The following is a 25,923-nucleotide window of genomic DNA, read 5'->3' as shown; positions in this document are numbered from 1 at the left end:
AAATTATTTGTAATGTTTACACTATAAATAAAAGAAAGTTACACATTTATTGTGTTCCTATATGCACCCTCTCGTGTTAGTCTACATAGGGAGTGTCCAGCATGTAGACCTACTCCCAAAGAGATGCAACAGTTAGGCAGAATTCTGTGAAAAAGAGAAAAGCGTCCAAGGTTTACCATGCTGCTTTAGTTGTCATTGTGGGTATTCCACAGCAAGGCAGAATGGGCCATATGTACTAAACTTTGCTGGTTGTAAACCCTCCCATTGGCTAAATCAGAGGGTTTGCAAAGGGTAAAAAACATTTTCTAGTTCACTAAACCCATTTTTTATGACTCGTGAAATCGGTTTAGAATGGATTATTCATTCGGTACATGGAAAGAGTGCGTTTTGGGTGTTCCATCAAAATACCAAATCGGTACCCAAGGTATTAACGGTTTGAGACCATCATTCTGTTCGCAAACAACTGATAAGATACAGACTTCCAATACTGACAAAAGGGACGGCCCCACCGTGCCCCCAGTCTGAAAGTGACCACTGACAATTATCACTTAAGCTTTTTAAATGTTTTTTTTTTTTTTTTTTAATGAGCCCTATTTCAAGGAAACTGAAAAGACTGACAAGGTGGTCTGCTGTTCCATGCATGCCACCAGCCCTGACTTTACAGCTAATTGGAGGAAGTTTCTATTGGCAAGCTGCATGCGGAGTATAAATTAAGCAAGTTATTCTATGACCATCCTCCAATTCTGTATTTTACAATGCAACATATTAGTACATAGATTGGTTATCAAAATCAGATAAAGGCCTCAAAATGTTGTGTCGTAAACTGCGACTACTTTTTGCAAGCGGCATCTTTGGACATCTGGCACAACATGTCACATAAGAAAACTGACTTTAAGCATGACATAAGTACAAGCTGTTGTAAGACTTACCTTCAGATGACTAAAGTGCGATTCCTTGCTGCGAGGTTCACTGGTCTGTCAGGCAGGTTTCAATAAGGCTTCTTAGCTGATAGCCTATTGTGGAAAAACACTGTTAGTTGAACGGCATTAATTTGACTAATTCTAGTATAATCATACTTCACAATGGGCATAAGGAGAAGGATTCAGAGAGTTTCCAAACAAATGTTAACTAAATAGGATTGAAGAAAAATCCCCTTAAACACACTAGAACGTCATGAAAATTACAGCGACTATTTCTTGAGACTTTATATATTTTGTTCCACTACACAAAAATATATGACCATTCTTACTTTTCCTCCTTCATCACTATTCTGTGTCAATTTAATGAAGACACATCTAATTACTCAATTATTATGCAGATTCAACTTAAATAGCAATTAGAAAAAGAAAAATTTAACAAATTCAATGTCATCTCACAAAATGTACCACACGCAATAAACTGAACAGGATCTTGGTGGTTATTATTACCTAACCCAACAGCATTCATGCTCATTTTAACACCATCAGAAGAGTGATGGAATTTGCCTTGCAGAGATTTGAACACGCAAGCTACAGTTAAAGAAGAAAGAAAAACTGACACAGGTATCAAATGCAGAGCAAGACCCCAACCACTTCTCAGAGTCTCAGGTGTGTCACTGGTAGCCACAGAAGTCGGAGGAGTACACAACACAGAAATTGTTCTTACAATCCCACAACTAGATCGGCCAGCACAGCAGCAACCCAGGAACCAGTCTCCAGTGCGCCTGCTGTCATCCACATTGCCAAACACTAGCTAGCCCGCTGCTGTACCTACCGGGAGCAGCTGCTGCAGTTGGGATGGATTTTCAACACAATGTAAATGAACCCTTGGTGCCTCAGTTGGGCTGCCTTGCAGGAAGAGAGCAGCACAGCGGAGTACAAGTGCTATACTGCCTAGGACAGATGACCTACATCTGCCAGGGATGAAAAAAAGACAAACGAAAAAACGTTAAAGGTTACACTAATATATAGATGCATTTGTTCAATGACACAAGGCACTGGCTTGTAACAAATGCTCACAGTTGTTCAACACCAGTCAGCAACTGTTAGCTTTCTTGTTTTGCAGTTTGGTATACCATCTAGAACATGTGGTAACTGCATGCACATTTACCAAGTTCATGAGATGCAAGCAAGTGAAACTATCATAGCTTTCCACATATCAAAGTTGTAAAAAGAGTCCTCCAACACTAAAATGCTGGTCAAAAAGGACCTTTTCATTCGAATGAATTAAGGATTGGGGAGCAGTTTAATCATTTCTAAAACTTTGGGGCACTTTACTATTTTAGCAGGACAAGAACTCTTATGGACAAAGACAAATAGATGAAAATATGGGATATCCCTACACAACTTCTCATGGGTAGACAATTGTTCACAGGAGCACAAAAATGTCTTGGATGCTGTGAAATAAGTGCCACTAGTTATCGGTTTAATGGTGCACAGCTACCGCTCTGCTGATGGTAGAACCAGATATCATGTAGTTTTCAAATAACAGAGGTCATTTAGGTCTGGATTAACAGAAGGTAAATACTTGTTCAAAATCCTGACACAGACCTGTGCACCATTATGTTACGAAGCAAAAGCTTTAAGGGAGATATACATTAGTGTTAACATGGGCAATTCATTCTGATGGTAGACATTTCTAGCACAGGCATTAGAAGATTAAATTAATAACGTCACAAGAAAAATTCCATAAATATAAGTTTCTATGTAGGTTCATATACTTTGCAAATTTCGGTCATCTGGTGTTAGGCTCGGACAATACAAGTTGTTTTTCTACTAAGAAGCTTCGAGTCATGTGATACCGTGGGACTCCTCCATTAGTCCAAAATGCACACCGCACTGACTCCCCCTTTAGAATGTTTTTCGCATGGTGGGTGAAAGTGAGAGTGAAGTGTAGAGTAAGAATGTGCCCTCTGCATTGTAATTAGCTAATTTAATGTATATTCAGTAAAAAAAAAGCGCAATCACCGTCAGAGTGAGAATGCATTTGAATCTACAGCACTACACATTACAAACAAATGCTTACATTTTACTTTTGTATCATGTGAGGCTGTAGATGCACATGCCTTGTGTTGACTGTAAAGCAGTTTCCTCTCAGCTGTAGCTAGCTGGCAGATGACACAGATTTTTTAAACAAAGTCCTTCATATGGTTTGGCCAACCATAGCTTGTTGACGAGCCGATATGTCCACACAGTGATGCTTTGTGAACATGTGTGGTGTTGACCCAAGTTGCTGACTACAAATATCAGCTAACAAGATGTTGGCTACTAAAGCCCTAGGAGGTGAAGGAGTACCCATTTAGCCTTAGCATACAAGTCTGCATACATTTTGCAATCCACTTTGCAATGCCTACTTTAGAAATAGGGTGACCCTTGTGTGGTTTAGCAAAACCAACAAAAATATGATTAGTCTTACTAAAAGGTTTGCCAGTATAGTACAAGTGATAGTTTAGCATTTAAAGTGTTTAGCAGTCTCTCCCCAACAGAAACAGACAACAGTTTAATCGCCTGGTTCAAATGAAAAAGTGAGACTACATTAGGGAAGAACTTACGATTGGTTGTAAGGTCTATTCGGCACTTATGGACCTGAATACACGGCTCTTGAATAAGAAGTGCTTGGAGCTCACAAATGCTTCTGAGAGAAGTTATAGCTACAAGATAAATCACCTTCCATGAGGAACTGTAATTGGCATGAATGGAAATACTCATAAGTTGTTTCCATAAGCCTTCTCATAACTACATTCAGGATCCAAACAGGTGCTGGAGGAGTTCTTGTGGGGTGAAATCACTATTTGAAGACACTCCATGAACACCATGACTACGGAAATCTTAAAAAGGTACTAGCGTTCCCTGTTCTGCATGAATGCAACTACAGCCGCTAAATGAAGACGTATTGAAGTGTATGCTTGAGCTGTCTTTTGAAGATGTAAAAAGGTAGGAAATGCCCTGTTTCTACTTTTAAGTATAGCATGCACCGGTGGTATACCGATGTGCTTATCACAAGATCTACACACATTCCTCTGGAAAGTGTAGGTATTTGAACTCTATAACCTCAGGTTCCATATCACTAGATTGAGCAGTTTTCGGTCTGGGCGCCTGACTATTTTGTGCTGTTGTGTGAGAAGATATGCTCTAATGGAAAGCTTCTCGTGGGGACCGATGAACATTTCCAGTCGCAATGCAGTGTGAACCTGGGCTGTCTGGCCCACTTGGTGCCACTAGGATTAGAGGCATTGAGACCGGATTCATTCTTCTCAAAACGTATGCAATGAGCGGGAGAGGTAGAAAAGCACAGATAATTATCCCTGACCAGTTAATCCACAGTGCATTACCATGGACTGTGAGTTAGAGTGTCCGCAGGACAAATTAGGGAAGTTTGGGTTGTCAAAAAGCCGATGGCTGCACTACACCACCTCTTTAAATATCTTTGGGTGAGGTCTGGGTGAAGTTCCTACTTGAGGACTAGCTGATTCATCCTTCTTGGTAATATAAACTACATTGATTTCTGTGGGGTAGAAAACAATTGCTTTACACGACTATTTACTGAAAAATTGTATAGATCATTTATAATAGTAGAATTCCTATATGGCTGCAACATACACAAATGGTAGAACAAAAAACCAACAGAATGAAAGGGAATTTGGTGAGATAAGTGACATGCGTGTAATAAAAATAATAATCAAAACATACATAAATTAAAAACACACACATATATATATATCCACAAAACAGCCGTTCAACGTCCCAGTTTAGCGATCAGGTTTACAAAATATCCAAGCTTTTGACATGTAAGACAGAGTTTGCTGTCTATGTGCTGTCATGCCCTTGTGGCCTACAGGACATAGGCAGCACCAAATCACCTGTTCATAAACGTATCCTGCAACATTTAAGAGCTATTACCAATCAGGATAACACCTATCCAGTGGCGAGACATTTCAGGGAATATCATGAATTAAAACAACCACAACCTGAAATATTATGTAATTGATGCGGTCCCCCCAAGTAGGAGAGGAGGAGACCGAGAACACAAATTAAGAAAGCTAGAAACTCGGTACATCCTACAATTAGATTCTAAACAGCCAGAGGTGCTTAATGCCACGGAGGATTTACATACATGTCTGATCTAATTTCAACTGATATTAGCCTATAGGTTTGGATAATAGCCATCTTCTCTCGATAGTTTTTAAGTTGTGGAGATCTTTTTATGATGGGAATGTTTTTACCTATGAATCTCTTTTAGACATAATATTTATGATGAGTATTTATTTGGTTTTTATAATTTTTCAGAAAAAATAATTTTAATGTATTGAAATTTGAAAGATTATTATGTGCATTTATTTATATTTTATATTTATTGAATGTGCAGATATTAATAGGTTATATTGCCTTTTATCTGTCTGAATTTTACATCTCAATGTTAAGGCCCTCATCCGTACTACAGTTACACGTGGCCCGTAGTAACTCACCATATGGGATACTTTAAATTATGTTGAATTGTTGCCCTTATATAATATTTGGGAACTTTCCATGCCGCAAATGTCAGATTGAAACTGCTTTAACTTTATTGACTGCAGTATTAGTTATACACAAGTATTTCTTTTATGTTTATGTTAAAGTCGGCACACGTTGTTTCTTTAAATAAATTAACACAAGCACAAGCCTAACCCGTGAGCAAGGAGTGACTTGTTCTCCGAAACGCGTTTTTTGTTGTTGTTATTTTGTAGCCTGTATGTGAAATAAATGCATACGCTTTGCTAAATTGAGTGGCAGCTCCTGTACATTTGTTTCCTGGATAATGAAAACTTGAACGTGAAACGGCTGTTTTGTGAATATTTAGAGGCTTTCTCGACTGTTTGGCTGGATATATATATATATACACACACACACAGAAAATTGGAAAAAGGGCCGTCCCTCCTAAATTAAATAAAGTTCTAGCAACACCCTTTGGATTGCCTTCTTCTTAATTCAAGGATGAAAAGTCTAAGGACGTGGGCAAAAATAGAAGCGTCTACGTTTCGACCAAGACGGTTTGCGTGAATAAATAAACATCACAGCGGGTCTTCCTCAGGACTGAAATACGGAACGTAGACGCCCTATGTGAGAGAAGGTAATTCAGAATGAATGAGGTGTGTTGAGACTGGAATAAGAATAAGGGTTTGGAACCAAAGGCGAAAGAAACTCACCTATTCGAAGAGACTCCTCCAAGCCTGGATGGAGATTGAAAGTATTTATAGAGGGACCATATCTCCTTGAAGTGAGGGCCCATGCATCTTGCTAGGCGGGCCGGAATTAATCACTCCCAATGAGTTCCTCGAGTAAGCTATAGTGAGCAGGACAAAAAGTAATATGAAATCAAAATGAAATTAAAAGAATTTACTGTTCCCACTCCTGAACCGATAGTAATGCACTTACCATTGGTTAATATCTTGGTAAGATGACTAATGGATTGAAATTCCATTATTTGATGGCAGTTCAGGGTTCTGTAATAAGGATGAAATGGAATGTAACTTCTTAATCTTGAAGAAGTTAAGAAATAAGATTGAATGAATTCGGTATATAGTTATTGAGCGATAAACTTACCAAGAGGTAGTTTCTGAATCACTATCTGAGCGAGGTAGGCAAAGAATGTCCCCGAGTTACAAACCAAAAGAAAGCAGAATTCCAACAACCGGTTGGAATCTAAAGGAATGGATGAAGTATAAGGGTTTCAAATGCAGTGGCGAACTCGCAAACGACTAAATGTGGACCAGGCAGGATTACGAGCAAATCTTACCTTCGCCGTTGATCGGTTCTGAATGCTGAAAGGATCCTCGACAACGCGGGAAAGCCCACAGTTGACTGCCCAAGTGGTAAAATGGGGAAGGCATACGCAGCATATGCGTTCACGCCGTGAGGCAAGAGAGAAGCTGTCAGAGCTGAACAGCTGACTCGTCAACGCATTGAAGTGTGTATCGGGTGGTCTTCAGAGGAGAGCTGGGGCTAATCTCAAAACGTCAGAAAAAAGGGCTTGGATATTGGTTAGAAATCACTATAGAAACAAAGGCAACATTTAGAGCAACTATGCGTGAAACATTTTCATTATATAACAAGTGCGTGAGAGGATTTCGTCATACAATGGGTTGTAGCAGAACCACACTATTTCAAACGTTGCATAATATACTTAGTTGACAATGAATATAGATGTTAATTACAGTCAATTTTGATTCGAGTTGTTGCAATGGCATATCATCAAAGTGGCACCATGTTGCCTCATATACACAGCAAATTGTGTGAGAAGATTTATATGTACGGTAGGTAGTAACAGAAGCAAGCTATTTCGATGCGGCTTTCTATGCTAGTCCCTTAGTCAACAATCTTTATGGATGCTAATTACAAACAGCATGGTATAACAATACGTACAGGATACGTTAATGATATTTAGCTATACAGTGGGTTATAGCAGAAGCAAACTATTTCAAATGCGGCATTCTATTTTATGTTAATTACAATCAATACAGCATGTCAAAAAAATACGTACCACGTATATTTCTGAGATGAAGTAGCATAATCATGGTCTATTTAGTGAGGGTTGTTACATAAATGTGAGGAAATGTATACCCATTTGCCTGTATGGAGAAAACTATCCGGGTGGTGGCCTACAAAAGATTAATCAGACCCATTTGACGGTTGGTCTCTTCAAATTCTTTAAAACCATGTTCCACTGTATCAAGGATGCGCATCCAACTACTGGTTTTCACTTTCGGTTTTGTCTTCCCAACATATAACTTAACACATGCCCAGCTGATCGCATAGACCACCTCAGAACTATTGCAATTTGGAGTGCATCCCAGGTGCGTGAATTCACTCCCTTAAATTGAGAGCTTACAAGCTTTGCAGTGACTACCTTTGAAATGACCCACCAGTGGTGGGAGATTCAGTAGGACTCAGATGTCAGGATCACGGGGAGTTTCCAAAAGGAACTAACCGCATAGTCTTCCACATTTTTGCCCCTCTTTAAGGCAAACAGAGGTTTTTCAGTCATACCAATTTCAGATGCAACCAGGTTCCAGTATTTTGTAATAACCTTTTTGATGGCATGACTTCTGGTATTGAACGTTGTTACACAGATCAATTTGCTCATAGTATTTTCCTTAGGTTTCACCTCCAATAGGGTTTCTTGTGGGCAATACCATCCTCTCTTTCTTGCTCGGTGTAACAATCCTTTTGGATAGCCTCTTTCTCTTAGTCTCAAGATAAGTGTTTCAGTCTCATTAAAGAAATCAGTTTGGTGTGAGCAATTACGGCATAGTCTCAGGAATTGGCCATACAGGAGAGTGGTGTGAGTTGTATCTGAGTAGGGTGTTAAGCTCCGTGGGTTTCCTGAAGAGCGGTAAAAATGTTTGAGTCTTCTATCTTCAAGGAAAGATCTAGGAAACATATGGTCTCTTTGTCATAGTCCATGGTGAATTTTATATCTGGCAACCTACCATTCAACCAAAAGGTGAAATTGATTAGGTTCAATTCACTCTCGGTACAAATCATTAAAACATTGTTAATGTAACGTTTTCAAATTGTGATGTTATCTAGGAAAGGGTTGTCCAGATTGTATATGTACTTCTTCTCATATTTATCCATGAACAGAATCGCCAAACTGAGAGCAAATCCAGCTCCATAGCGACTCCTTTACATTGGCAGAAATATTCCTTTTGGAAGACAAAATAACTTTTTGTCATTGCAATCTATTATAATTACACTAAGAATTTAATAGGGACCCAACTGGGACCTGCTCTTTTGTCCAAAAATTCCCCTACTACCTCTTAGGCCTGATCTTTGGGAATGCTGGTGTAAAGAGAAAACATCTTAGATTAACAAAATCTGTGTCTCGGAGTCAAAAGGCTGACCCTCCACTATTTGGATAATGTTCATGGTATCTCTCACATATGGTTTAGAATCAACCACCCATTGTTGTAGAAGAATATCAATGAAATTACTCAAAGGCTCCAAAATAGAGCCACAACCAGAGACTACTGGTCTTCCTGGGGGTGTTCGAGATCCTTGTGAATCTTGGGTGTAAATTGTGGGTGTACGAGGATTCTTCCTTTTCTGGAAATTATACTCTGGTTCACTTAGAAAGCCTTCATCCGCCCTTTGCGCGTAAATTTATGAATGATTATGTCTATGTCCTGAGTTGGATCTTTGTTTATTTTTATGTAACTGTCCTCAGCTCCTAGTTGTTTCTTGATCTCAGCAACATAGTCAACAGTGTTTTGTACAACTACTGCACCCCCTTTGTCGGCTGCCTTAAAGACAATGGCTGGGTTGTTTTTTAGTGATTCCAGACCTTGTCTTTCTAACTTGGTAATGTTGTATTTAATGTATTTCCTGCAATTTAGTAGACCCATAATATCCTGGAGTACAATTTGTTCGTATGCCAGGAATTTATGACTCACTAAATGTGATGCTGGAGTCAACGTAGATACTGGTCTAAAGTTGGTGGAAGCCTGCTACGTGTTTGATGGTAGGTTGTGCGTAAAAAAATACCTTAGTCTGATTTTTCTACAAAACTGTTGTTGTTCTAATTTCACATTGAATGTGTTGGGTGGGACCGTGGCGACAAAGGACAGGCCCTTAGATAAGATGTTCTTCTCCGCTTCATTAAGCATGTAATCCGAGATGTTTATTATGGGGTCTAGATGCGAGATGGAATGAGAATTTGGATCATCCTGTCCATGAGCACTGTTTTCGATGGCGGATGGATTTACGTCTACCACCTGTAAGTTTGCCTCCTGGTCTGTATTTCCCCGTGAGGAAAATCCGACTCTCGTGTTCCCTCTCTGATTGTTCATTCCTCTGTTCCATCCTCTAGGTTTCCACCAACCCTGTTCCTGACCCCCGCCTCTCTGTGGCATCCATGAGTTGTTCCCTAAAAAAAGTGAGCCACTATTTGCATCCTAAAATTTCGGAGCTTGATTGTATGGAAGGCAGGTGGTAGGCCTCTCACTGTCGCTCTCTGAGCCGCTGCCTAGAGACGAGTCCGTAAAAGTAGCAAATCTTCTTTGTCCCAGTCTACCTCTGTTGGTGTAGTAACCCGGATTGTCTTGTTGATAGTATTCCTCCGAGAGATATGGGTAAGTTAATTTCTTATCATATGCAGGAGGTGGCGACTACTTGCGTTGAGAAACCTTCCGTTCGAGTAGAAAATCTACTCGAGTAGCAGAAGGGAAGCTGTGCCCACTTGCGCTGCGCATAGTGCCGTTCGTGATGATTTTACAGTGCGGCTCAAACACCCGCTGCTCAAAATCACCACGAACGGCGTGACCCTAACGCACTCCGCTGCTCGTGGAACTCAGCATAGCGCAGCAGAATTTATTTTTTACCACTTTGCGGAGTTCCGTACAGCTGAACTCTGCCCAGGCCTACCAGAAACGTCAAAGCTTACTGGATGCCCAGCCCAGTCGGGAGGCTTGATTCGCAGCAGATGTGTGCATTCAATCCCGCCCCCATGAAGTCCTGTGGAGTTATGGATGCAGAGCTTGAGCAGTGAAAAGCCATGGGATGCATTTGTAGCAACTGAGGAGCAAAGGGTGTTTGTGGATACTTGGAAATCTAAGGCCCTAATGCATCATCGCTTTTTGCCCTAGACATGGAATGTGTGAAACTATTTCAAGGTCCTTATTTAATATTCTAACTCCAGTCCTACAGTATTTAGGGAAAGTGCAACTTTTCCAAAAATAATCCAAGAAGGTTTTTTACTATTCAAAGTCAACTCCTGGAATACCTGAGGAAAGTAACAAATTCCCCAGCTATTTTAAAACTTGATTGAAACGTTTTAACAACATTGGAGGCTTCAGCCTAGGTTACTTAACAGTAATCTTCATTAGTTCAAGTTCAGGTCTTCGTCCTCACAATCCTTGCTGGATGAGATGATGTCTCTGATCACAGAATTCCTTTTCTATCCTAGCAAAAACTTACAAAAACAAAAAATATGGAAGACTTTCTCTTCTTGCCTGGAACATACAGAAAGGTGGTCATGTAGTACTTCCTATAACTATCAAGTCACTAATCTCCCACAACCATTTTCTCACTTCCAACCCTGAGAGGGCAACATCAGTCTGTGACAAGGATGACCTGAACTCGGAGTAGTCAAGATCACCGGTATGAAATCGAGGTATTATCTCCACGTCAGTCTTACTCGTCACAGTCGTCATTCGGGGAGATTATACACAAACCGTAATAGCAACCAGAAAATACATAATAGAAATTATGCAGAAGTGCTAATTTTTTATATAAATAGAATCAAAAGTGTTATGCAGAACAGGGTCTAAAAGGTTTTCTACAAAACCTGTTGAAACTCCATCTCCCACCTAGAGATGGTAGTGGTTCAAGAAGGTGTGTGGAGAAGACCAGGCAGCTGTCATTCACACATCCTTTAGGCGTGCTACTTTCAACATGGCCCAGAAGGTCAAGATACCCCTGGTCAATGTTCCCTAAATTGATTGTGGTAAAGATTAATTTTCCTTTTTTTTTTTTAGCTAAAACGATAGTCTGCTTTAGCCACTTACTAGGTGTTGAAGAAGCAGGTTGCAAACCTTGTCCAGAAATATCTGACTTAAACAACAAGTGCTTGCACATTTCGAAATACTGCTGTCCTTGCTACATAAAGTGAATGTTTTGTGGAAGTCAAGAGTATGAAGTCTTTCCTCCTCCTGAGAGAAGTGGATGGAAAATAGACAGGTAGCGCTTAGTCCTGTGAAATGTGAAAATCAGATGCAATCTTGGGTACAAATGAAGGGTTTGATCTCAAGACAACCTTATCTGTAAGGAAACTAAATTTATTAGCACAAAGTAAAACACCCAATTCTTCTCCTAGAACACATTTCCTTTAGAGATAAAACACTATAAAAATGAAATCTTAAGTCTACCAAATCCAAATGATCAAAATGAGAACACTAAAGGGCCCTCAGCATTGAGAGAAGATCCCAAGTAGGAATCAGGGAATTCACCATAGGTTCCCAAGACACAACTCTCCAAAGTCTAGAGACTAAAAAGTCCAAATTCTCTATGTTAGACTTCCTAAAATCTCAGATCACTGCACTCTGACTAGGCAAGGTTGGTAGTGACACATCCAAAACAAATCACTTCCTTAAGAAAACAAAAATGCTCATAGGAACGAACAAGGAAGAGAATAAAGACCTTGCTTTAAACCAGGATGAAAAAGGCTTACAATGCCTAGCATGAAACTTAAGCAGGGCTGGATGGCAGGGCTGCGGAATTGCAGATGTGACCTCTTCTGACCACACCAAAGCTTCACGATTTAACATTTCAAGCTCCAGACCCTCAGCCTAAGAGTGGAGAGAGCTGATCTGTCTAAATTTGAAGCTAACAGACGAGAGTAACCAAGAGAGCAAACCCAATGAGGTACTACTGAAAGATGGAGGAGAAAAGGGAACCAATTCTACCTGGCGCAACAAGGAACCACTAATAAAACTTCCACATACTCCACCAGGATTTCTGTAGCACCCTGTGAATCAAGAGTATCGGCGGAAATGCATATAGAAGCGCTCATGGACAGGTCACTACCAATGGTCATTGGGAGGCAACCCAATTGAGATAGTGAAAGAGTATGTCTACTTTGGCCATATCTTTACGTATCATCTACAAAACAGACCGAGCCATGTGTATCAAACTTGAGTTATCTGTTGAAAGCTCTCTGTATGAAAGACCTGAGATGCTGATGGGTTGGGGGAAGCAACTCAGAAGGTCCACAAGCTAGTTCTCCTTTACTGAACTACATATAATAAAGAGAAGTTGAGCCGTCACCCATTTTCAAATATTGTGTGCCAAGAAAGATAATTAAGAAGAGCCTATCCTACCTAATTACCGACAATAACTCCTTTCGGATTGTGTGAATATTAGATAAAATATTTAACACTTCACTGGCAAAATGCAAGAGGACTAGATGGACACCTTTCAATTCCTTCCAATTGGAAAGGCCTTAAAAATGTATGAATCTCACACCTGCCTTGAAGCTGCTTGTCTATCAAGGTTGCACTCCAACCATTCCCATTGGCGTCTGTTGTAATCGCCTTTGTAGAGGGACGAAGAAAAGGGTTTCACCTGCTTAAGGAGTCTGACTTGAGCCACCACTGCAGATCCTGAGTTATCTGAGAAAGAATAAAAATTGGAAGACTATATTCCTAAGAAAGAGGAACCCAGTAAATCAACACATGCACTAGGAAACAGAAGTGGGCGTGAGCCTACAGAGCAATAGATATGTATGATGCCTTGTCCACTCGAACCACTTCCTGACAGACGCTTGCCACTTTCCCAGGATGCTTCTTAAATGAGAATGTAGCTTGATTCTCCTGTTGTCTGGCAGAAAAAACGTTTCCCACTTACGTGTCAAATTTGACCTCAAATAGTTTTTGCTAAACTTGGCTGGATTGCTCCATGTTTAACAAGAAGCCAACTTTGGTCAGTGTTTCATTTTTAAAAGTCATCAGACACCTTAGAAAAAGAATGAGAAGCAATAAGCCCCTCACACGATTTGGGAATCTTTTGATACCATACAACGGTACGACTAATCTCAGTTGGTGCTAGATGCTGGAGACGGAGCAAAGTCAAATGATTATTCTTTTAGCAGACGTTGTATATGTTTCCTGCCATCCAGGCCGGGTGGCTCACGGCAGCAGCAGCTAACCAGCGGATCCTTGCCACTCCGCTGCCCCCGTGATTACCGCGCCTCGGTGCATTGGTGATTCTCAGCCTCTCGTCTCCTCAGCAGCATCTTGGTTCTCCCGTTACCCCCTTCGGCCCACAGCATCTGTTGCACGTTGCAGCAACCTTAGACACGGACGCGGCCATAACAGTCACGCCGGCCGTGTTCTTCCCTATCGGGGGTCGGGAGCCAGAACACTCTGGAAGCTCAGGGCGCGAAGGCCACGGAGGCACGCATGAGGCCAGTGAAAACGCTGTGTTGAGCAGGTGAGGGTGCAGCAGGAGGAGAATGAGAGGGCAGGAGGGGCTGGTGGATTGGAGGAACTTCCTCAAGGCAATGACCTATCTGTGGCACCCTTCACCAGTCGGTTCACCAGTTAGGCCAGAAATTACACACACTGCGGCCCTACCCTCCATATTGCTCTCAGGATCACCCCAGGATCACCAGATATTACCCACATATTGGAACCTTGGTCATATGTTTTTTTCTTCTAAATAACTAAAAAACAGCGAGTGTGGGAACTGTAGTGAGCTCCTACTGAGAGTGAGACTCAGGGTGATGGCAAAGGCGGCCTGGCTAGGTCCAGGTGTGGCTTGCGGTGTGCCCGGTAACTGCCACTCGCTTGGCCATTCTCAAAACCAGGATCAGAAGAGAATAATCGAGGCCCTTTTCAAGAAGCAGGAAACAATCATTCTTTACCATCACTTTCTCCTTCTCAATAACCACGGAAGGTCCTGAGCCATTCTCTACATAAGCATAAGGACGTCCTTGTCGTAGCTGGGATTTTTGTCCCTTTCCTGATGCCATTCAAGTGAAAAAAGTGGGCACGGCACAAGCACCTATAAACTATAAAAGTATTCGCCAAGTGTCTCATTTTGGAGCAATAACAGAAGTCTAGAATACATTTGTTTACAACTACTTTGAAAACAGGGGATCTATCGGCTCCGATTCCACAGGCAGGCTACCAGGAGCTAACTACCGCTACAGATACCAATAAAGTTGGCGCAAAAATGGTGACCTTGATGCCTAATACTGATCTATATAAGGAAGTAGCTCACGAAAGTAACCAGAAGCCAGACCTAACAAAAGTCTCAGAGTCTATGCCGCCTTCAGAGTCTGTGGAATTGCTGCCAGAGAGAGAGCACTCTGGTCATAATCCCGCAATAGAACAGCTGGAGGTCCCTCTACAAATTCCAGCAACTGACTTCACTCTTCCGGATATAAACTATATATCGCCTCTCCAACCGGTCTCTAAAGATACCTTAAAACATTCAGTACCCTTGCTTTCTAGCACTCCGAGTAATCTTATAGAAGCGGAACAAAGTTTCTCACAATCCTCTGAATTTCCGTCATTTATCATGCCACAATCTTTAAACAGGCACGACCCTATTTCAAGTACCATTCAGTCTCTGCAGAGAATTATGGATTTGATATTATCACTCTTAGAAAAGAACATGTAAAATACAGACCAGATATTGAGAACATGTAAAATACAGACCAGATATTGGAAACTCAAACAGGAATTCTGCAATACCTCGTAGACAAAAAGAGGAAAAAACAATTACTCAATCCATCCAAAATGTCCAAACGCTATTCACAGATTTAGAGACTGACAAAGGCAGTGAAGACAAGTGTCACTATAACCCCTCAGTATCTAGCAACTCTTCATCACAAAAAAAGCATAAGGCGACTCAGACGGGGGGGCACTCAAATTAAACAGACAACCAACAGTTTCATTGGTGATAAAATCTATTCTCTACAAAAACTACTCAAAGAACCCCTCTCAGAGAGTTTCTCGCAGAAACCCGTCCAAACAGCCATCCCTTTATTTCCAATTTTTGCTCAAAAAGATCGACAAGGAGGTTCTTTCCACCCTTCTGCAAAAGTTGAAAAAACATCAGGGGAAGTTTCCATTCCCATATCAAAACAAATAACTCAAATATAGTCTACAACACCACCCATTAAAAAAGGGAAACACAACCAAGGGAAATCTAATAAAAATAATAACAAAAAGAAAAGAACCAAGCGAAGAATAATGAGAAGATCTTCAAGAAAAGCAAAAGTTCCCTCAAGTATGCTCCACAGAGCAAGAAGACGAAGAAATTAGTTATGCCATGAAAGTTTGTAACGTAAGTCAAACCATACGCCAACAGTCTGCTTCTTCTGTAACCCAAGCAGATTCCAAAGATCTGAACCCTCTCGCACCAAACTTCATAACAAAATTTCCAGTACATAACACCCCTGATTCAATAAATCATCTCGCCAATCAGAACACCGAGGGCAGTGAGGCATATCCAGCATCTAGTGCCCTAGAATTAACCGATTTATTCCCCAGCAGCAATGTTCCACTTAACCGTAGGAGAATAGTCGACTTATTACATAAAATTCAATCTCTCCAATCACTTACCACAACAGAAATAAAATGAGTCTCTTTCCTAAATAAATCCCTGTGCTCGGCGGCAATTGTTGAGTTCTGATCCAATGTAATTCTGCTATAATAAGTAAAGGAAGATACTCTTCACAAAAACGAATTCATATCCCTAGTTAAAGAAATCGGTGCTGCCTATAATCAGTCAAAAGAGCCAGATGGTGCTGATGTCCCCATCAATAACTACAGCCAGCAACACATGGGCTGTAAAATATTGAAGCACAAACAGGACAGCCCTCTGATGATGTCCTTTAAAGATTGAGTGCGCCGCATCTGGGACTGTTCAGACACAACACAACAGACTCATGCGGACAAAAGTTCTTGGGCGTGGATCGCTGGCTCTTTAAATAGTAATAAATCGGGCAAAGATTTAAAACTTTCTTTTTAGCAGTACCTTAAAAATAGTATCATGGAACATAGCTGGAAAAACTCCAGAAAAGTTATCTTTTATATTGGAAAATTCACTGTCTATCGTGTTACTGCAAGAAACTTTGTCCTTGATGCCTTTCTCTCAAAAAGATTATTTAGTGTTTGTCACTGCAGCAGACACTTCAAGAAGAGGACGCTCGAAAGGGGGCCTAGCGATCCTACTAAAAGAAGCAATTCAATCAATCAATCATGGCATTTGTAAAGCGCACTACATATCCGCGAGGGTCTCAAGGCGCTAGGGGGGGACGGGAGCTACTTCTGTTCGAAGAGCCAGGTCTTGAGAAGTCTTCTGAAGGTCAGAAGGTCTTCGGTCTGCCGTAGGCGGATGGTGAGGGTGTTCCATGTCTTGGCGGCGAGGTGGGAGAATGATCTGCCGCCGCCGGTCACTCTTCGGATGCAGGGGACGGTGGCGAGGGCGCGGTCTGTGGAGCGGAGCTGGCGGGTGGGGGTGTAGAGGGTGAGTCGGCTGTTGAGGTACGTTGGTCCGGTGTTGTGGAGTGCCTTGTGTGCATGGGTGAGGAGTTTGAAGGTTATCCTCTTGTTGACAGGGTGCCAGTGCAGGTCTCTCAGGTGGGGTGTGATGTGGCTGCGGCAAGGGATGTCGAGAATCAGGCGTGCGGAGGCGTTCTGGATGCGTTGAAGCCGTTTCAGGAGTTTGGCCGGGGCTCCTGCGTAGAGTGCGTTTCCGTAGTCCAGTCTACTGCTGATGAGGGCCTGGGTGACCGTCCTTCTTGTTTCAGTGGGCATCCACTTGAAGATCTTGCGAAGCATGCAGAGGGTGTTGAAGCAGGAGGAGGAGACAGCGTTGACCTGCTTCGTCATGGAGAGGTTAGAGTCGAGGATGACCCCTAGGTTGCAAGCGTGGTCGGTGGGTGTTGGGGGTGTTCCTAGTGCAGTCCTCATCCAGCCGGCGACAGCCTTCATTCCTTCGTGGAGGTTGGTTTTAGCGGTGTGGGGGTCCTTGATGAGGGAGAGGATCAGCTGGGTGTCATCGGCATAGGAGATGATGTTGAGGTCGTGCCGTCGTGCGATGTGGGCGAGTGGTGCCATGTAGACGTTGAACAACGTTGGGCTGAGGGATGAGCCTTGGGGTACGCCGCAGATGATCTCGGTGGCTTCAGAGCGGAAGCGGGGGGGGGGAGGCGGACGCTCTGTGTTCTGCTGGAGAGGAAGGAGGAGGTCCAGTCCAGGGCCTTCTCTTGGATTCCAGTGTCGTAAAGGAGTGTTCGTAGTGTGCGGTGGCAGACCGTGTTGAAGGCGGCTGACCGGTCCAGGAGGATGAGGGACGCGGTTTCTCCGGTGTCTAGCAGGGTCCTGATGTCATCGGTGGCGGCGATGAAGGCAGTTTCGGTGCTGTGGTTGTGGCGGAACCCGGACTGGGACGGGTCCAGGATGCTGTTCTCCTCGAGGAAGCTGGTCAGTTGTTTGTTGACGGCCTTTTCGATGATCTGGGACCAGGAAGAAGTAGAGCTTCCTTTCCCAAATGTGTAATGCATCAACATCAAGTGCTGGAAAAAAAAGAACGGAGCCTGCTCTAGACATACTACTCCTAAATATATTTATTCCCCCTAGTTCTTCAAAAGACCATCTCTTGGAAAAAGCCTTTTGGGAAATCGAACCAACTTTAGAATCCAGGGGGTATCCTCCAATGATAATAGCAGGGGACTTCAACGGGAAAATCTCCAACGTTTTATTTAACGACAGGGGGGGAAGACATCTCAAGAAACAGCATGTTCAATTCCAACCCCCGTATTCCCAGATAAGATAAAAGCAGATGTAGAGGGAAACTGCTTTTGTCTCTCATTTCGGGTACCAATGGTGTCATCTTAAACGGGAGGGCAGATGGAGATATTCCGGAAGCATTCACTCGTTTGGGCTCTTTTAATTCTTCTATCTTAGATTATCTAATCTGCAGTTTAGACTTGTTCGCGAAAGTTCAATCACTATCCATCCAGTATACAGATGAAAGCGATCATGCACATTTGATCATGGAAATCGATATTATTACACAGACCATATCCCCATGGTCTTTAGGTATTTTAGACGGCCGGGCAGACATAAACCAAAAAACATGTAGGATTCACTGCAACTCCAAAGCAATTGACAAATTGAACTCTGCAATTTATCTCTCTCCACCAACCTCTATAAAAGGTGAAGGTGACCCCGTATCCAGATCCGAAGATACAATACATTCAGTAGTGGCTCCTCTTCAGGCAAATACAACAAGACGAGAAAATGGCAAAATCCATCAAAAAAGAAAACAAATAGATCATCTGTCTCAACATTTAAACATCCTGACCAGAGCGCAATATCAATCTTTCTGTGCTGCAAGACAAGGAGAAATCAGAAATCTGAAAAAACTCCACCAACGAAAAAAAGAGAAAGAAAACCAAGAACAAAAATACAGGACCTGGGTTGATATCCAAATCACAGTAAAACACAGAAACAATAAGGCATTCTGGAACATAATTGCCGCACAAATGGGGATAAGGAAAATCAATCCAAGCAACACCATTCTCATCATGTGGGATAAGCACATCCTCTGACTATATAAATCTAATTCTCATATCCAAGTTACTCCCGGCCTGCCTTCCGTCCAAAAGGGCCAAATCGATCGGGGCCTATCAAACATTTCGGCTACTCATATCTCCGCTTTCATGAAAGCTGCTAGATCATCTGAAGCGATGGGCCCGGACAATATTCCAATCAAAGTCCTGAAAACAAACACCGATGACTGGAGTAAATTTCTAGCCCCACTTTTCCAATATTGTTTCAAGACTGGGAAAATACAAAAATCTTGGTGGGAGAGCATAGTGGTCCCTCTCCTAAAAAAAGACTCAAGATTGAATCCACCCAACTACAGACAAATAGCCCTCATAGATGCCACTTGAAAGATCTTTGCAGCATGCATTTTGGATCATCTAAAAGACTGGGCGTTCTCAAATAACGTGATCCCTATGACACAGGCTGGCTTCCGCCCAAACCACTTGATAAATATGTTATGCTAAATTCACAAATAGTTTATTGTGCTTTAATCGATTTGTTGACTGCTTATGATAGCGTGGACAGACCATCATTATGGAAAAAGCTTGAGAGTCTAGGGATTCCTACTGATCTTCTTACAGTAATTATCTCCCTGCACACAGCAACATGATGTAGAGTTCAAGTGGGGGGAGAAAAGGGTTTAACCAATACAATCTCCACGATGAATGGATTGAAACAGGGATGCCTTCTAGCACCCTTGTTAATCTCCATTTACATAAGTAATCTGCCAGGGTGTTTTTCCCAAATTAATAACTCCCAACCAAAATTAGCACAGCACAATATCCACTGCTTAATGTATGCTGATGATATTGTTATATTTGATCGTACCTCAATTGGCTTGCAAAGAAATCTAAATGAACTAAACCAATATGCAAAAGAAATTTTTTGGTACCCAATATACTTAAAACTAAAATCTTACCTTTTAGTGGGAGAAGGAAATCTCATTGGGAGGCCACCCAATTGAGATAGTGAAAGAGTATGTCTACTTTGGCAGTATCTTTACCTATAATCTACAAGACGCCCCCCATCTCCAACATCTCGGGAGAAAGGCAGACTCCCATGTCGCGGCACTACAGAGATATTATTGCTCAACAGGCAATAGACATTTTAAATCCCTGCTGCAGGTATACAGCATGAAAATCCCACCCATTCTCTCTTATGCCTAGGAATATACACAAATTAAAGCATGGCAATCAATAAAAGTAAAGGAAGGGAAGGGATTATTCTTCGGAAACTGTTAAAAGTATCCCTATCAGTCCCCATACAAGCTTTACGCCTCGAGCTCTCTCTAACGAGCACTTTTGTCTGAGTTGTCTCCAATATTATGAGGTGGGCCTATAATCTTCTTCTTGCAGTTCCAGGCACACTAAGGTATATATTAAAACTGGAGACTTTTGAAATTAATCAGCTCGGTACACCTTCACTAGGAACCTCATAAAAGCCCTCGAGGTGTCACAATGCACTATAGCACTTTTGCAGGCCTGGTCCCCAACACATCTGAAGCTCTGTTTAAAACATACGATGCCGAGAATAAACTATGATCGGGACAAAAATATTGTATCTAATTAAAGTATTATAAAAGTTCGCAGAAAACATGGTATTTAAAATCCCTGAGCCCTATCTACAGCACCAGTTAAAGCACAGATTAAGGCGCTGTATCCTTTTCTGATTAGGAATTCTTCCTTTAAAAGCATATTCCGCTAGATGGATCACCACAGAAAAGTCTCTAGGTAAATGTGACTTGTGCAATGGCGGATCACAAGATCTCTCTCACGTATTACTAATTTGTCCTAATCCGATTTTAGTAGAGACTCTGCGTTGATTTATAAAGCCAATCCGTTTAAGATACAACGCTATTTTAGATCCAGATCTAATCACAGTGTGCACGTCTCCTCCTAATAAATTTGTATGCTATTACTTGTTTACGTTTTTAAAGAGTTTCCTAAAACTATTTTAATATATATATATATATATATATATATATATATATATATATATATATATATATTGCACAAATCTAATAGTTTTAAATTAATATATGTTGTTCTAGTGGACCATAAACTAACCTGTTTAATCTTATAAAGAGTCTTTTAAAATCTCTTTTAAAAATGTGATTTAACATGTCCTATTTCTATGTAACTGTATTTGATGACCTCAGTTGAGGTCTGAATCAAATAAAATTATTGATTGATTGATAACCTACAAATGAACTTTATCCACCACTAAAGCTAGCAACTTTCTTAAGGTTCATGAAGCCGAGGTCATGCCAAAAGGTATCATCTGGAATTGGAAGTAATTTTTCTGATCAAAAAAAAAAAACACATGTCAATTGGAACAGACAGGTAAGGGTCTCTCAGTAAATCATCCATCCTCGGGAGAAGAACCACTGTATCCGATATCATCTGAACATTTGGTAAGAAACGTAACAGTGCATTTGCTTGAGCTCTATGACTGGTCTGTAAGTTCTGGACACCTTCAGAACAAAGATCAATGAATAGCACCAGTTTCCCCTCTTGGCCTCTAGTACTGGGATGATTGCTGCTTTGCTGAGAACGTCTGCAATGCCCTCCAAGAGCAGTCTGACGCAGAGACTATCTTGGTAGTGGGGTTTGAGAGAAAAAATCCGGGAAATGGTCAGAAAGGTCTGCTCAATAGTTATGCCAAACACTTCTACTGCCCAACTGACTGCTCTCTGTTGTTGCCAAATTCTTCTACAGAATTTCAGGCGACCTACCACCTCAGTGGGAGCTGGGCGAAGACAGTCATGCTTGTGGTGGTTGTGTTGGAGTGCAGAAGAAGTAGGCTGCAACTAGGATTTATCACCTCCAGGGGCCGCCTAGCCATGGCGTCTCCCTTTTGAAGGGCTGTATAGTCTAAACGTAAGAGCTGAACCAAACGGCCTGCTGAATTTAAAAAGCCCTTCTTGTGGTCAGTCTAAAAAGGGTTACCAGCTTTCGGTCCTCCATTGACTTCTTAACCATCCCTTCTAATTGCTGACCAAAAGATTGTGGCTCCAAAAAAGGAACACTGCAGGAGCATGTTCTTTTGCACTGAGTCTGCTTTCCAGAAGGGCATCCTAAAGTGTCTTCTGGCAGCAACTGATGCTCCAGAAGAAGCTGCCGCAGCACTCAGGGCAATAAAAGACACATCAGTTTGGACAGAACACCCACAAATTCACTCCTTCTCATCATCCTACATAGTATCCACAGCAGCAGCCGCCATCCTGGGAGACTTTGCTAGAGGAGGCCCTTCTCGGGATGCAATAGCAGACTTCACTGATGTTTGAATCATCTCCTGTACAGGCTCCATAGTCATTCTTTCTCAAGAGGCAGGCACTGGCATTGCCCCATCAGCATCTGATCCTATAGATTCTCTCTTGCACTTGACTTTTTCCTCCATTTATCAGCAGCATTTCAAATGGAGAGCCTAAACCCTTAACCACTTGGTCACAAGGACTACTCCTCACTGCAACTCACCCAGGCTCCAGAAGCTTCAACAGTGTTTATATAGATGTGGTTGCCGGTCGGTGCTCGCTTAAAGCATTAATAGTCAACCAGGTCTTGCAGCCCGACTCATGGCAACCTACAGTGCTTACAAGAGGAGACAGCAGATGGGTCACTAACGTTTGAGCCTCATGCGCCTAACAAACACAGACCGCTAAACAGGTCCTGAAACTGAACTGTGAAGTCCAGTTAAATCTACATAAATTATTTTTTTAAATAGGAACCATTGTTTGAGCCAGAAATAAAAAAAAAACTATATGACCACTTCCTCTATATATGTTCCAGGCAAAAAGAGAACGTCAACTATATTTGTAGTTTTCGTGGTAAACTATTCCTGTGACCAGGGATAATTATCTAACCCATTAGTGACAGGGACGAGAAGGTTAATGTACAAGAGCATCCATGAAAGCAACAAAAGCATTCGCCTGAGCACACCCTTATAGGGCAAGCGGACTTGAAGCCCTTTGTCTCCTTGCTGTACTTACATGTGGTGATTGATAGATGCAGATGCTAGCGGCATCTCACACCCTTGGTGTGATGGATCAGGAAGTCTAGCAATGAGCCAGGTCGACACTGGGAGAGGAGTGGAGAGTACAAACGTTTAAGCTCAATGATACCCCACTCCTAGGGTGCAATGAACGTGGACCCAAAAGGGTAGATCACCTGCTATGCAAAAAGCAGTAGGTAGATAGCACAAAGGAAACATAGCACCCCACTTTTAAAATAAGGGCAAAGCCTAGGGTAAGATCTGCCTCACCAGTACATGCAGAGTCCACGGGGGCTCAAACTCAATTCCACAAAATGGTGCCATCAAGGGCAGTCCCAGCCATATGAATTATGGTGCCCACTTCCACAGATCATGAATCAGAACCAGAATTGCAGCCCGTTAGCGTATGCGGAAAAGCAGACTGTAACTAACTGCTCCGCTACCCTCTTGGAATTCAGTGAAAAGCAAAGATGCAATTAAGCCCCGCCTCCGCGCAGCGGAGGGGGCGGAGACTATGGGTAGGTAGGCCCCGCCCCTGCAGAGCCGTCAGTGGACACAAAAACCAAGAAGCAGACTAGCCCCGCCCCTACGCTGATGTGGGCGCGGAGCCCGATAAGAGCACTGGCCCCGCGGAGCAGTAGGCGTATAGGTAGCAGGACAGTGAAACATAGATAAGTGATGGATGAGGAGTCCGTAAAAGGGCACCCCAACCCGCCCCCGCGTAGATTTAGGCTGCTTTTCTTGGCAGGTGATTATCGCCCTTACCGCACTCGTAGCGGCTGCGCAGGCCCAAGATGGAGCTGTAGAAGCAGGAACGCGACTGTCCAGTAGAGCGACGCGGAGGTCGACCCGAGCGATGCGTACACAAGGGACACTCTGCGACTGTGGCACAGGGTGGGGCCTAGGCCCGGGCGGGGGACCGCGGTGCTGGGGAGCAGCGGAGGAAGGGACGGAGGGGGGGGGGTTGCAGGAGGTGACGTACCACTGACGCAGGTACAGGCCGGGTGGGTCTCAGCTAACCGCCCTACGGAAGCTGCGGTAGGGTGGAGCTAGTGATCAATCGGATTAGGTCCGCCGAGCGGACCATTCTGACCGTTAGCACCGATATCGTCCGCACCGATTACCTTTGTCTTTCCGCTGTCACAATGGAAGGTTTAGGATTCCATGAAATTTGTTTTTTTAAATCCCCTGATCTTCGGCTGTCTTAGAGACTCCTCCCTCTTCCTGCATAATTGGTTGTTCGTCGACAGTTGTGACTTAGCCCCACCTCTTTGTGGAGAGCAGTGTCTGAATTAAACTTCGGTATCAGCAGTCTTTAGCAGCAACAACATACAGCGGGAACTACAAAGCACATACTTTGTTCTTTTATTGTTCACTTAACTGCTTGGACGACAGGAAATGATTCCTTGATCCAAAATCCTTGTTAGAATGGCGAGACTTTGTTATGATTAAGAGAATACTTTTGTTTTGTTTATTTTTAAGCTGTTGTGTTGATGAAAGACGTTTTTAGATGCAGTGTATATAGTTTAGACCTTATACAGGTCCCTGTTTGATGTGTTTTTGCATGTTGGCTACTTCAGTCAATACCTACCCAACTAACCCTTCAGGCAATCTGAGCGTTTTGCACGCTGGCATTATGGCACTTGTTAACCCTTCAGGCAATCTGAGCGTTTTGCACGCTGGCATTATGGCACTTGTAAAATCTAGAAGCTAAAAATTCTCACCATCTAGAGAGCTGTTTACCAAATTCTAGGGCTGGCCGAATGTGCTACACATTATGACTTCAAACTATTTAGTAGCTATACTTTCTTTCCTGTCAGTCAAACCAGGAACGGTTGTTCCTTTCTCCCCCAAAATGCTTGTTCATAATGTTATGAAATACACAGTCGAGTGTCCTATCTTCCACAGGAATGATTCTCGACCACATAGAAAGGTTAAGTTCATTTCTTTATTTCATCACCAACAGAGTAGATGTAGGTACATCGTCCCAGCCAGCAAAGCATGCCAGCAACGTTCCTAACCCACAATATATACCCAGAACTAAGAATGCACCAAAGGAACATTAGTAAATACATTGTATAACACTAGTCGATACCATACAATTCCCCTTTTTATGGGGGGGGAAGATGTTTCCTTGCTAAATTAAATCTACATAAAGAAACTTCACTCGCGAATAAACATATCCATGTTTTTTGGTTTCTCAATTGTCCTTTTGAGGTTTTAACTTCCTTCGAATCTTGACTCATTGCTACACGGTGTTATTTTGTACTGCCTCAGGAGAATCTTGTTCACTTACATGGTCCTAATCGATGTACGCATTTGCACCAAACTTAACACATTCTCCAGAATAATTTTCTGGAACCTTTTCACTTCTTGGAGCGAGACCACAGTGATCTAACCACCAATAATTGCTAGTAACAGTTTTCTGTACCTTACCGTCACCAGCCATGCTTTTTGCCAAAGCAAGGCGACTCAAATGCCACACTTCACCGTTGTCCAACGCAACAGTGTTGATTACTTTTAGTACTTTCTTAGGTTCACTGAATTTGCTTTCTTCCTTTTCTATTTTTCTGCCCTATTTCACACGCACCTATTTATCAGCACTTATCTTTACTTTTTTCGAACCATGTTTAAAATCGTAATATAACTTGTTTTTTTGATTTGTGAATCCATGATACATTTCCTTACTTCCTGGATATTACACTCTACCGTTTCACTTTTCTTCATCCAAACTGGATTGATTCTTGAGTACGGTACACTACCTCTCATTAATGAAAATGGGCTTTCCCAACCAAACCATGGCTGGTTGTCCTGTAAGCCTATACCATTTTTTTAAATTTCACCTTCTTATTAAATAT

The 25,923-nt window shown here is 42.2% G+C and overlaps 1 protein-coding gene across 4 annotated transcripts in view; it reads right to left on the bottom strand.

The window, feature by feature from the left end:
- Positions 1-24,308, bottom strand: part of KMT5B (lysine methyltransferase 5B) — a 278,446-nt gene extending 254,138 nt beyond the window's left edge. The window contains exons 1-4 of one of the 4 annotated variants that reach the window (XM_085644798.1): positions 6,390-6,910; positions 6,161-6,297; positions 1,753-1,891; positions 930-1,013 (exon numbers count right to left, since the gene is read on the bottom strand). The gene's annotated coding sequence lies outside the window, so the exon portion shown is untranslated. Of the gene's footprint in view, positions 1-929; positions 1,014-1,752; positions 1,892-6,160; positions 6,298-6,389; positions 6,911-23,830; positions 24,052-24,189 lie in introns of those variants that run through there. The other 3 variants (XM_085644799.1, XM_085644797.1, XM_085644800.1) reach the window with 3 other exon arrangements.
- Positions 24,309-25,923: the final 1,615 nt, after the last annotated feature.

Source organism: Triturus cristatus, chromosome 3_1 (genome assembly GCF_964204655.1).
Source record: "Triturus cristatus chromosome 3_1, aTriCri1.1, whole genome shotgun sequence".
In the NCBI taxonomy this organism is placed as follows: domain Eukaryota; kingdom Metazoa; phylum Chordata; class Amphibia; order Caudata; family Salamandridae; genus Triturus; species Triturus cristatus.
The sequence above is the reverse complement of the archived record's forward strand: the minus strand, read 5'-3'. Positions and strand labels throughout refer to the sequence as shown.